This window comes from Nyctereutes procyonoides, unplaced genomic scaffold, assembly GCF_905146905.1.
Source record: "Nyctereutes procyonoides isolate TBG_1078 unplaced genomic scaffold, NYPRO_anot_genome, whole genome shotgun sequence".
Classification (NCBI taxonomy): domain Eukaryota; kingdom Metazoa; phylum Chordata; class Mammalia; order Carnivora; family Canidae; genus Nyctereutes; species Nyctereutes procyonoides.
In genome coordinates, this window is record NW_026575131.1 from 13,806,887 (window position 1) to 13,820,939 (window position 14,053).

General features: G+C 38.3%; 1 long non-coding RNA gene across 1 annotated transcript in view; it reads left to right on the top strand.

Annotated features, from left to right (window-relative positions):
- Positions 1-10,645: 10,645 nt before the first annotated feature.
- Positions 10,646-14,053, top strand: part of LOC129521470 (uncharacterized) — a 58,002-nt gene continuing 54,594 nt past the window's right edge. The window contains exon 1 of the long non-coding RNA XR_008666817.1: positions 10,646-10,867. This is a non-coding gene — a long non-coding RNA (uncharacterized LOC129521470). The remainder of the gene's footprint in view (positions 10,868-14,053) is intronic.

The following is a 14,053-nucleotide window of genomic DNA, read 5'->3' on the forward strand; positions in this document are numbered from 1 at the left end:
CATATAATACTTGAGGCTTCACATCAAGCCCACTGACTGATAAATAGGCCTTGAGAATGTTCTTCAAATAGGTAACTCCTTATCTGGAACAGGTTAAGATTAGGAAGCTGGGGTGAAAGGTTTGCTTCATTTCTGTCCAAGCTTATGGGTCTGTGGCCAGTCTGACCCCTATGCCATTCACACAGTTGCCTCTCCTAAGGGATGGTATATAATGTCCTCTCAGGCAGAGCAGTGGCCAAGTGTGGGGCTGTAGCAGGAAGCTGGGGAACAAGGAAGAAGGCCCTCATGATGGAGAATACCTAATCAGATTTCACATCTCCCTACAAATACCCAGTCAGGCACAAATACGGCTTTACTACTATATAAAATAATGAATCATAAAGAAAAATGTGCTCAATTTTTTTTCCAAATTAAATTTTCATTGATGCCCATGGCTTCTGAAGAATAAAGTACAACTAAGACATGTATTTTGTGAAGGCTTAAAATAAAATTTCAACTGAGCAAAAAAATAATAATAAAAAATGCAAGTTTAATGTCTAACAAGACATACTGTAGGTAATTAAACTCAACTTTATCAGTTCCAGCATTCATTAATGGATTCTAAGCCTGAGGAGCTATGAAGTTCTTTAGGAGGCAATCAATAATCCATTACAATTGTGACACAAACTCTGAACCTAATTACCAGCAACAGAATAGTTGTGGCCCATTTAATAAGATAGGAGTAGTATTTGAGGTGAGCAAAAGTAAGTGGGGGTTAATCGACATTGGCTTGGATTTCACCAAACATATACCTTAATTTTTCCTCTATAATACCATCTAGGAAAAATGATAATTAGCACTGTTCATTAGACCTTCCTGTTCTTTCTAACTTTGAACTCCAGGTTTGTTCTTTCTGAAAACTTTGCTGTTCAAGTGCTTTGAAGAGTGTGGATCATCTAATTTTATGGTATTTTACAAGATTTCCATTGAACATTTCTCATTTTCAGCAGCCTTGTGAAGTGCCTTCACCATTCTTTCTTTTAATGTTCTTTAATTTACTCTGATGGAACCCCACTCCCCCACAGGCATTTTCACTTGGATCTTTGCGTGTCATTGTCATGAACATTCTCTATTAAATCTTTTATGTGCCTTCTCTGCCAGAACAAATTTGAAAGAACCAAATTTTGTACATGCTACCACCCTATGTTACTGATGTTACCTGCTTTCTTACTTTCTGTTCCTCAGAGCAAACCCTGAGACAGGACTTGATATGAGCAGTTTATGGTATAAAGATAACCCAGGAGGGATTGGGGAAATAAAACATAAAAGGAAGGCAGACAATAAAGAAGGATATTCATCAAGCCTAATTTACTATGGCCACTGGAGTTTAATCCTGTTGGGGAAATTCTGGAGGCCAGAGAATACATATCCCAGAGTTTTGCTACCCAGCAGGCCAAAGAACTGGGTAATTATACACCAACTATGGTCAGACATTGGCAGAAGACTATTCCATGTGTGCATTAATTTCCTAGTATGTCACTTAGATGGCAGAGTGCTCAAGAGGTGGAGAATGCCTCAAAGTTGGGACTTGGAAGTCAGTATAGACTGGCATAGTAAGGGCAAGGGATGTGAAAAAGCTACCCAAAGTTTCTACTTCTTTAACCACTGGTGATCTTCTGCCCACATGTCCCTAAGAACAATTGACCCTTGAACAATGTGGTAGTTAGGGATGCTGACTCTTTATACAGTTGAAAATCTGTGTATAATTTTTGATTGCCCCAAAACTTAACTACCAATTGCATGTTTACCAGCAGTCTACAGGATAGCATGAATAGTTGATTAATATATATGTTGTATATAATATGTATTTCATGCTATATTCTTAGAACAAAGTAAGATAGAGAAAAGAAAATGTTATTAAAATCACAAAGAAGAGAAAATACATTTATAGTACTGTACTGTATTTATTGAAAACAATCCACATATAAGTGCATTTATACACTTCAAACCCTTATTGTTCTAGGGGCAACTGTACTTGAGGTCTGTAGGGCCTTGACCAGAATCTTACATTCCTACCAATGTTTGTTGTCCTGGTAGACATTTTAGATTTACAGTGGATATTAGTAACTAGAGAAATGGGTTTGGGAGATAGCTATAGAAAAAGAAGGGGAGGGGATCCCTGGGTGGCTCAGTGGGTTAGTGCCTGCCTTTGGCCCAGGGTGTGATCCTGGAGTCCCGGGATCGAGTCCCACATCAGGCTTCCTGCATGGAGCCTGCTTCTCCCTCTGCCTGTGTCTCTGCCTCTCTCTCTGTGTGTCTCTCATGAATAAATAAATAAAATATTAAAAAAAAAGAAAAAGAAGGGGAACAATCTTGGCAGGAGAGGAAGTTAAATGTCTTAAGACAAAAAGAGGAAGGAAGAAGGAGCTTAATGACTGTCCCTCACAATTTTACAGACATTTACCACCAGAGATAGAAAGAAATCACACAAGAAGATTATTCGTCAACTTCTGGTAGTTTCCAAAGGGTCCAAATCAGGTAATAGCCGAAGATCAAACTGTGGGTAAACAAGTTTCTACATGTGTGTGTATGCCTGCACATGTGTATGTAAGCCAGAGGGTATGTAATATATGTGCATAGGCTGAGAAACGGACTCAAAGGACTGCAAATCAGAGATAACTTGTTTCGTTTAGGGTTTGCATTAGACTGAACACTCTAATGCAGCTCATAGTTCTCCAACCTTTCTTTTGTCTTAAAACACTATTGTGTATTTTCAAAACCATGACCTGTTTCTAAAGGCAAAATAATTCCAAGTAAGTAGCATTATTTTAATGAAGAAGTAGAAGGACTTCTTAAGAAATTCAGCTGGTTATCTTACCTAACCCATGAGGTTTTTCTTTGTGATTTTTCTCTTCAAGTGTGTTATTTTGGGGAGCAAAATCAGCATGTGTGAGGCTAAACTTCCAGACTGAGTAAGAGTAAGGAAAATCAGACTTAGCTCTTCAGCATAAATTGTTCAGTTGTCTCTCTGTGGGACTGTTCGGGTGTCTGTCAGTGCTTATTGTGGCAAACCCTGTAATTATGTGTGCTTACCTATGTAATCTAGATATGCACAAGTGTAGATTACATTGTGCATACGCATGCAAATGGAATCCCATGGAACACTTTCAAATCTGCAAGTTTCTTTTGTTTTGATTGAGCTTTCATTGAAAGCATTTTTTCCCATTCATTTTCTATTTCTCAAGGACCATTAGTATATCTTGAAATGATTTTCTGTGCAATAGTCCTGTGGATGCTAATTAGAAAATCATCAGCCTTTGTAGTCTTTTGGAATCTCTCAGGAAATTAACGTAATTGGCTATTTCTTGCATTCTGAAGCTTCACACACTTGATGAAGGACACGTTCATCTTGCATTGATCTTTCCTCAATTCCACATTCCTGGGTTTTGTTTTGTTTTGTTTTGTTTTCTACCTAATGGGTGTTCAATAAATCTTGGTTGAAATAAATGTATCTTCCAAATCTTTCAAAGTCAGTCCTTCAGTCTTTTGCTCATTTAGTACTATGGAATATTTCAAAATAGTAAAACTGTTCACCAGTCCCTTTCAGCCACAATGACCTATGGGTCCCACTGAAGGCTCAGCTCACTCAATCCCTGTGATAGTGAGTAGTATGATTTTAGCCCAAGCTAAGGATGGGCTTTGGAATTAGACTTGTTGCTTTGAATTTGGAATCTGTTTCACCTGAGGTTATGGGTCCACTAAGCCTTAGCATGTTCTTTCTGTGGCAGCCTAGGATGTGTGGCTATAGCTTTGCTTTGATTTCCTTCTCTAATCACTCCAGTTCTTTACTGGAACTGCAACTTGTTTAGGATCGTAACTACTCAGTCAGGCCTTGACACCTTGCTTAAATCATGCTCTCTTTCCTCCCAGGAGCTAAATCATACACACATAACTCATGACCACTGCCTGTAGTTCTCCTATGAATATAGTTTGCATCCAAAATGATTTTTCCACTGCACCCTTGACCAGAGGAATTTGATGTTGCTTAGACAAATGACATAGTATTGTGCTAATTAAATTTGATCACTTCAGTTTTCTATTTTCCTTAGTCATTCAAACATCTACTCATCCAATTTTTTATTCATTGATTCTCTTACCCTTCTGTGAGGACTAGTTGGCCCCAGGAACAATTTCAAAAGAGATTCTATGTTTTGGACCTGTACTTTGAATTGTCAACTACTCTACCAAGAGCCATTCCTATGCCTGGTCAGTCTCCTTCATCCTTTGATTTTCACCCATACCTAGCTTCCCTTTCTCATCAGCCCAGTTAAAGAAGTCCCTACTTGTCTTGTATCCAAGCCTACTCAAATTTAACAAAAACTCACCTTACTTTGGTCTTTACATATTCCTTTTACTCTCACCAAGCACATCCTATTGTTTCTTTATATGGCATTTGAAGTTAAGAATTGAGTTTTATATCCTGAAAGGAAAAATATAATGATATAAGTTAATTAATTGGGCATATTTATTGTGTACCTGCTATATATCTGACATGGTGGGATGCAGTGCACAAGGTAGGTAAGACTTCTACTCTCAGGAAGTTTATGACCTAGCAAGGGAAGCATTTAACTAAGACAATTGGTCCCTCATTATTTCCAGATTCTATATTTGCAAATTCATCTATTCACTAAAATATGTTTATAACCCCCCAGATCGATATAATATTTTCATGATCATTTGCAGACATGCATAGAGAAGCAAAGAATTTGAGTTGCCCAACCCCCATGTTCCCAGCCAAGGTTAAGTAAGACTTAACCTTCTTGTTTCAGCTTATATACTGTAAAAAAAAGTATCCTTTTCAAGGTGGATTTAGTGCTATATATTTTTTTGTACTTTTGTTAGTGAGTTTTCTGTTTAAAATGGCCCCTTGGCTCAGTGCTAACATGCTGTTTAGTGTTTCAAACCACAAGAAGGCTGTGAGGTGCCTTAACATATTAGATAAGCTTCCTTTCATCATGGTTATGGTGCCATTGACCCTGATTTCAGTGCTAACGAATCAACAATATACACTAAATGAGGTATCTTTAAACAGACACACCATAAAACAAGGTTATGTATTGAGCAGTTGATGAAAATGTAATAACCAGAGATTTGCAGGAACCTAACCCTGTATTTCCCCTGGGAGCCATGCTTCAGTATTTGCTAATTTAGTGTTCATGGTGACTTTATAGAGCATAAGTGCTGTCAATGACCAGAATCGACTATAATTTAGTGAAAAATTCTTTAATTGTGCTATGATAGGTACTACAAATTAATGGCACTCCAAACTGTGAGAGTGCATAATAGTGACTTAACTTCATATGAATGGTTAGAAAAGACTTCCCTGAGGAAATGATATTTTAGCTGTGACATGAAAGAGATGTGGAGATTAGCTGAGCCAAGAGTGGGAGAAAGGGCACTTCAGATAAAGGCAACAGCGTGGGCATGGCCCTGATATAGGGAAGATTGTGATTTATTTGGGAAATACAATTGGCCACCATAAGAGAATGATTGTGTGTATGGAGATGGGGGCAGTTCATACAGGACCTCATTAGCTAGGTTAAAGACTCAAATTTTACTTAACAGCAGTGAAAAGATGCTTACAGGTTATAATGGGACAACTGATCTTTTTTTCCATTATAGGGAGAATGGAGTAAAGATAGCCAAACTGGAAATGGAGTAACCATTGAAAGTCTCTTTCAGGTTTCCAGATAGAGGATGATGATGTTTGGACTAAGTTGTGACAGTGGATACAGAGAGAAGGAAATAGGAATTAGAAGAAAAAGTGTAAACATTCAGTGATTGAAGAAATGTAGAGGTTGAGGGTAAAGGTGGGTAATCATAGTGAGAACATTTGGGTAGATGGTAATACCATTTATGAAAAGGGGAACTCTGGAAGAAGAACACAGAGAGAATTTTGTTTTCCAAAGATGGCTGCAAAAATATCTTCCATCTGGCTTGCTTTTCTACAGTGTGACCTTACTATTCTTCCAGTAAAAGATAGGATTTATTTCCCCTCTCCTTGAGTCTGGGTTGGTCCCTTGACCTGCTGTGTCCTGATAGAACACAGTGAAAGGGAAGTGATGCTGTACTCTTCTGAAACTTGATCTTCAAAGAACTGCAGTCTTTGGCTTCATCTCTTAGAATGCTCCTTCTTGGAATCCAATTGTCATCTGTAAGGGAGCACATGGAAAAGCTCATGGGGAGGCAAACCATACTGTGACTCAACACCCCATCCAACTTCCCACCAGCAGCCAGCATCAGCCACCAGTCATGTGAGTTTTGGAACTTCCAGCCTTCTTAGCACCTTAGTCGCACCACATGGAGTATGAAAACCATCCAAATAACCTACAGAATCATGAAAAAACATAATTTTCTGTTTTATTTATTTTTTAAGTTTTATTTATTTATGAAAGAGAGAGAGAGAGAGAAGCAGAGACATAGGGAGAGAGAGAAGCAGGCTCCCTGCAGGAAGCCCGATGTGGGACTCGATCCTCTGAACCGGGATCACGCCCTGAGCCAAAGGCAGACACTCAACCCCTGAGCCACCCAGGCATCCCTAATTTTCTGTTTTAAACCATTAAGTTTGGAGTGATTCATTATGTAGCAATAGATATGTAAAACAGAGATAAATAGGAACAAAGTTCTGGACAAGTTCATAAATGCTCTGGAATATTCAGGTGAAGATGTCTGTCAGGGAATTGGTTATAAATTCAGAGCTAAGAAGTAAGATCTGGCTTGAGTTGCAAGCATATAGATGGTGATTTTAGACATGGGAGTTGATAAACAAAAAACTGAGACTGTAGAGGGGGAGAAAAAGCAAGTTAGAATTAGGACCAAGCTTTGAAGAATTCAAACATTTAATGGTCATGTGTCAAGAGGTGCCTTCAATGATGATTAAGAAGGAGCAAGCAGCCAGAAAGGCTTTCTTGGCATCACAGAAGCCAAGAGAATAGACTATTTTCTGGAAATTTCCAGAGAATTTACTTCTTATACTGCTGCTAATATTTTTACTTTAAACGTTTTAGGTATAATAGCTGACACTGCTTCCTTAAGTGTGTGCAAGGCACTGTATTGGATTCTTCACAGTATTATGTCATCTCTAATATAACCATTATATTAACCATATTTATTTTTGGAACAATTAAGGCTTAAGGTTGAGAAAGGAAGTAGATAGGGTATAGATGAAATTAAATTAGCCATGAGTTGATATTTGTCCAGGCTGTGTGATGGGTAGAGTGAGTCATTATACTCTTCTCCCTATTTCTCTGTAGTTTGAAGTTTTTTATAATATAAAGTTTAAAAAAAAAAGTGCCTCAGTGAGGCTCTGAGGGCTTCCCACTGAATAAAAGCACATGGGCTTTATAATAGCTATTTTGGTACTTAGAGCTTCATTTCTGGTGGGTTTTTTTCTCCAGTATTGGATGGCTAGAGGAACTAGATAAATAGCGCTGGACATAGGAGGAACTATTTATTAAGTAGTCTATAAAATCTGCAAAAAAAATGAACCTCAAATTTCAATTTACTGAATAATCATTAAATGTGACATTCATCATCACTCTATAAGCTTAGTAGCATTTTTGAGATGACAATTAATTAGCTGGATGGTTTTATAAAACGCAGGTTTCTTTTAATTGCTATGGCCCATTTTCCTTGTTTAATACAAAATTGGAAGCTCTTAAATGGATCAGAAATCTTTCTGGATTTGCAGTTGCATGGTTCCGCAGACATTTTTCCCCTGGAGACATGGTAATTTTGCAACTTTTAAATATTCAACACAACTCTAATTATAAATAGTTCTCTTTCAAAAGCGATAGCCAGACTCTTGGCACAAACCACCTCTTGTTATATGAGTAAGGATGACAGCACAATGACTGATGATATGTGTTAGATTCCCTCATTTCTCTTAATTAGGATTTTCTCTGCATTATCATGCTTTGAAACTAATCAGCTTCTTCCTGACAATGGTTAATGTGATTGGGAATGGTTTTAACTTTGTATTTCATCTGGAGAAACAGCCCAGCCAGTCTGTCTGGTAGCTTGCATGAACAGAGGAAGAAACCTCCCCAACTCCTTCACTTTTTCTGTTCTACTTGGTCTAGTCAGGATGTAAAGAGTGAGAAGGGGAAAGGAGCATGTTTTGTGCTCTTAGAAATGGAGGACTAGATGCAGAGGGAAGAAGGATGCAGCACTGAGAGAAGGCAATGAGAAGGTTAGAGAAGGTCACCATATGGAGTCATAAATCAGCAGCTATCCAGGCAACAAAGCTGACCCTGAACATCTGGTTTGTGACTCACCAGTTATTTATTGAGCACCTGCTGTGAGCATAACCCTGCCTCAGCCACTGTGGGTGAATACAAAAGACTCCGGAGACCTTTTTTCTGCCTTCAATTCTAGTTGGAGGTGGGCCATCTACAATTCAGTAGCCTCCTTGAAGACAGAGGCTCAGTCTCTTTGGATCACCTCTATGTCCCATTGCCTGGTATCAGGTATAGCTCACAGTAGTTACCTTTGATAAATGATTTGCTAAGAAAAGGATGGATGGATGGATGGATGGATGGATGGATGGATGGATGGTTATTGGGCTACTAACAGAGTGCCAAAATAATCCACTTAAAAATTTTTTTTTCAAAATAATCCACTTTAAATTTGTAAATGTTGATGGGGTGGTCACAGAATATAGGAATGATCAGAGCAAAATGACTTTCTACAAGACATCAAGTTTCTAGAAAACCTACCCGAGATCCACTCCTCCCTCCTCCCACATCCAAACAGAGGATAAATTACTATGAAGACTGTTTGAAATGCTTAGGCCCCACTCATGGGACATTTGTGACAGCAGAATTCCTGGCACCCCGCTTTCAGATAGGAGAGATAGTGTCTGGCAGTTATAATAAGATGAGAGAGTCCCAGCTTCTCACAGGTTGCACAGACATTGATGGGTCTGCCACTTAGCAGACCTGTGAGAGGACACCATGTCACTTGACCAGAGTTCCTGGTGAGCTGGATGCAGGATGCATGGATTTTATCATACCTTTTTTTGGAGTTTGTGTTGTGGCCAGTCCTGTGTCTTTCAAAGCATAAGAGGATAGTGTTCTGGAGGTCAGTCTTTACAGTGTCTTGGGAAAAGGAGCCTTCTACACATGCCTTTAGAGGGTGAAGCAGCAGCTTTACTGTAATACTCTGGAAATTTCAAAAAAGAGACCAGGCTTATGCTTTGCCTTCAACCCGTATATTGTTTACCATCAACAAAATAAGGACTTAAGGATTGGTTGGAAAGTGTAAATTTTGTTTCAAGATCCTTCTCTGGATTCAGCAAAATGCCTGACTTGAAACAAATATTTAGATAGTTCTGTGGTGTTGCTTTATCTAGAAGTTCACGTCATATTTGTCCTTCAAAGAAATGACATATAGAGAAAAATAATTCAGGTAGAGAATACTCTCCCACCACATAGTCTTTTGAGAATTTCTTTTCTCTTCTTCTAGTGAATATGTGAAGATTTTGCTAAGTGGAACATATTGATTAATTACTACCACATAGCTAAACCTCTGCTTAGGACAGAATGTCATTGTTATGGACTGAATTGTGTCCCTCAAAATTCATTTGTTGAAGTCCTAATGGTCAATGTGACTATACTTGGAAATAAGTATAAATAAGATCATAGTGGTGAGAACTCAATTCAATAGAACTGGTGTCCTCCTAGAAAGATGAAGAAATACCGGTCATGCACATGCACAGAGAAAAGATCACTTGAAGACAAAGCGAAAAGGCAGCCATATGTATTCAGTGGAGAAACATTTCACCACAAGCCAAACCTGATGGTACCTTGATCTTGGACTTTCAGCCTCCAAAACTGTGAAGAAATACACTTATGTTGTTTAAGCCTCCTAGTCTGTGGTCTTCTGCTACAGCAGCCCTAGCAGACTAATATATAAATATAAGAGTAAATAAATAAAACATAGCTTTTCTTGTCAATGAACTTAAGTTCATTTGAAGAGAAAAGACTAATGTGCATAAAGTAGAGAAGATACACTGCTATGCTGAAGAATGCTGGCAATAATATAATAAAAATAATAGACCTATTTTGATGGTCAACTTACTATGTGATCATTAACTTACTGTATGACCATGTCAACTTTATGTTACACCCTTGTCATGGGTTGAATTGTTCCTCCCCAACCAAAGGTATGTTGAAGTCCTAACCCCAGTACCTCAGAATGTGACCTTATTTGGAAAGAGTGTCTCCAGAGGTAATCAAGTTAAAATTAAGTCTTTAGAGAGGGCTCTAATAATCTATGATTAATATACCTATAAAAAGGGGAAATTTGGATATAGAGACAGAAATGCATAGAAAGGAGATGATGTGAAGACACATGGGAGAGGAGCCATGTAAGAGTGCTGCATCTATAGTCCAAGAAGACCAAGGATTGCTGCCACATGCCAGAAGCTAAAAGCAGCAAGGAAGACTTCTCTCCTAAAGCCAGCAGAGCAAGCATGATCCTGCTGACACATGAATTTCAGAGTTCTAGCTTCTAGAACTATGAGACAATAAATTGCTGCTTTCTTTCTTTCTTTCTTTTTTTTTTTTATATTTTGTTTTCACAGCTCTCAGAAACCAATGCAGCCCTATTCTCAGAGCTAGATAAAGGGTGGTTTACCAGAGCAACTTCTCAGTCACTGAACCACAAGACATTCTAAACTGTCCCTGGAATGATCTAGAAATTATAGTGCCAGCCAACTCAGCTTTCCTCATATAGGTTGAAATGTTCCTGCTGGAGTAGTAAAGTGTCTCTACTGGAAAGAAAATAATAATCTAAAACATCACTTGCCATCACCCAACTAATGCTGGTGAGTATTTTTGTGATGCATTTTCTATAAAGTGACTTTCTATAGAGAAGATACTGTTATTATCTTATTTTCTAGCTCAGGAAAGGAGGGTCAGAGCAATTGAATGATTTGCCTGACTTGTCCTTTTTCACACAGTTAGTAAATTGTAGAACTGATGTTAGAACTAAGGTTTCCTAGAGCTGGGTACTCAAAGGTGAAAGGATTTGGATAAAGAAAGAGAATAGGAAGTACTTTTGAGCTAGAAGGCTACACACAGTTACTTCTACTGGAGGTGTTTCTAGGCATCATAAAAGAAAGAGTGGAAGCTGTGATTGGGGAATGAGGAGCCTAACATAATAGGATTAGGGTGGCCCTGCACTTACATTTAAGGACAATTTTCCCCATCATTAGGAATTTCTACCTCTAAGAATAGAGAAAAAAAGATGAGCAGACAGTAGAACTTGACCTAAATCCGTTTAGCATGTGTGATATAATGATTTATAAGAAATATATGTTGTGGGGGAACCTGAGTGTCTCAGTCAACTAAGCATCTGTCTTTGGTTCAGGTCATAATCTTGGGATCCTGGGATCGAGTCCCACATCTCCCTGCTGGTCCCTCTCCCTCAACTGATCCCTGTACTTGTCCTCTCTCTCTCTCTGTCAAATCAATCAATCAATCTTTAAAAAAAAGAGAAAAACATATGTTGGTCATCTGAAGATATATTTGATTTTTAACCACAGTTTCTGAAAACGCCTCAGAATCATACAAGTGACATAGGTATCTTGTTATTACTGAAGGTTGCTTTTGGTCTCCACCCAAGAGAGGGGACTGATTGCCAGGAGGACCATCCATGTGATTAACAGGTCCAGACTTTCAGTCCCACAATCCTCTTGCCCTCATTGGGGTATAGAGAGGGTGGAGGTTCAATCAGCCAATAGCCAATGACTTAATCATGACTATGTAATGAAGCCTCTGAAGAAACCCAAGAGGACAGCTGTTTTTTTTTTTTTTGTTTGTTTGTTTGTTTGTTTTTTTCAGGAGAGCTTACACATGTAGGGAAACAGAATATTCCCTTAGGCCACTGAGCCTGACTCCAAGCTCTAGTGGGACAGGAGCTCTTTTATTCAGGACCTCAAGCCACGTATCTTTTCATTTGCCTGTGTATTTGTATTCTTTCGCATAACCTTTAGTAAACTAATACATGTAAGTGTACCTGAGTTCTGTGAGCGGCTTTAGTAAATTAATAAATCCTAAGGAGGTTATTTGAACCCCCAATCTGCAACCAGAAGTTAGAAGCCTGGGTCTAGTGACTGGTGTCTGATGTGGGAGAGGGACAATCTTGGACTGACCCCTTAACCTGTGGAATCTGATGGGACTTCTGGGTAGACAGTGTCAGAAATAAGTTGAACTAAGTTGAATTCTTGGACACTCTACTGGTATCTGAGAATTGCTTGTTTGTATTTGTTGGAGCACCATGCACACACACAAATTGGAATTGGTCTTCGAGCACCAAAAAAGCATACTCTGCCTAATATGAAATTGTTTCTTCTTGTTGCTTTATCTTATCTCTTGAGATTCTATGTGGTAGGGAAGACAATGTAGATCATTGATCATATCAATCACATAGAAAATCCATGTGTCCCTTCTGAGATTTACATAGGAGAATCTATGCAAATAATGAGCATTTTCTCTAGAGCTATTTTCTATTTTACAAATAAGTAGTAATAAGAACCATTATCTTTTAATTTTTAATTCCTTAAGCAATGTGCTATAGTAATAATAATAATAATAATAATGATAATAATAATATAAAATGGTCAAACAAAATAATAACAGCAAACAATGCAGATGTTCCAATGGGAAGACCATTCTGCTTCACTGAAATTCTGAATTGTGGAGTAGTTAACAAGAAATGTAGCTTCATAGCATAAGTCTGCAGCTAAATATGGGCCAATAGAGTGTGGCCAAATTAAATGTAAGAATATGCTTAATAAGAGTATTTTGTTATAAATAAAGCAGGGTGAGGGTATAACATTGTGTAGAAAAAGTTCTCATTTGTGACTGGAAGATCTGGTTTTGATTCTGCTGCTTTGTGGCTCTGGGAATCTCTTCACTTCCCAGTGCTCACCTTTCTCATCTATAAAATGAGATTTCATTATAAATCACAAGGTCATTTTGAGGTCTAAGTCTGGCCTTATCATGTGTAGGACTCAGGACTTCTCAAGTGCTTAATGGTTCTTCGAAGTATCTCTGGACTTTGTTAATATGAGGGAGATTGTCTCCAAGCATTACCTTCTGACTTATACAACCCTGTTTTGGTTCAATTACGACTACAAAAAATGCAAATCAATGATGTCTAAATGAGGAAGGTGTTACAGTTGGGCATAAAAACTGGACTGGGTGGTTACAATAACATGATCTTTCTTTAATCAGTAACTTCTTATGCTGTTTTGATAATTTATTCCTTGGTAAAAGATTATGTATCTTAGATTCTGAACCTAGGTATTTACAGTTGTATCAATATGTGAGCAATTGCCAATGATTATATTATTGCCTTGAATATAGAATACTTATTAAAGCCACTGCAATCTCCAATACGTGGATTTCACATATTATTTACATGGAATTTCTTTGGTGTATCGCTTAGACATAAAGCAGATACAAATAATGATTTTTAAAGGAAAGTATAGTATTTCTCTCCCTTAATATTCACTGAGGAAGGAAGTTCTGTCCCCATACTTTTTCTCATTATTCTTCACCATGTAGGAGGAATAAATAATATGATTGATCAAATCTGGGTACATTCACTGTACCACATTTCTTAGGGGATAGGATGACTAAATTAAAAAGGCAGCACCAGACCATCTATTGCTTTGTTGTGTGCTGCATCCTGATGCTGCTGATGTTTGGGGCGAGCTATTCTCTTCTTTTCACCAACTGAGTGCGAGAACACATGTCCTCTGCAGATCCAGCTGTCCTCACATGGGTTGACGCCAAGATCCAGGTTTCTGAAGGAATTAAGAGTTATTCACTGAACTCAAAGCTACATTCTCCAAAGCCATTTACCACGCTTCCCCCTCATTTGAAGGTCATTGGGTGCTTGTCTGGCTATGTACTCGTAGCTAATGCATTGTGTCAGTTTCTTGCATTCATTGGTTAGGACCCTGGCATAGAAGGGGTGAATCTTGGTCCTCTCCCAACTTTCA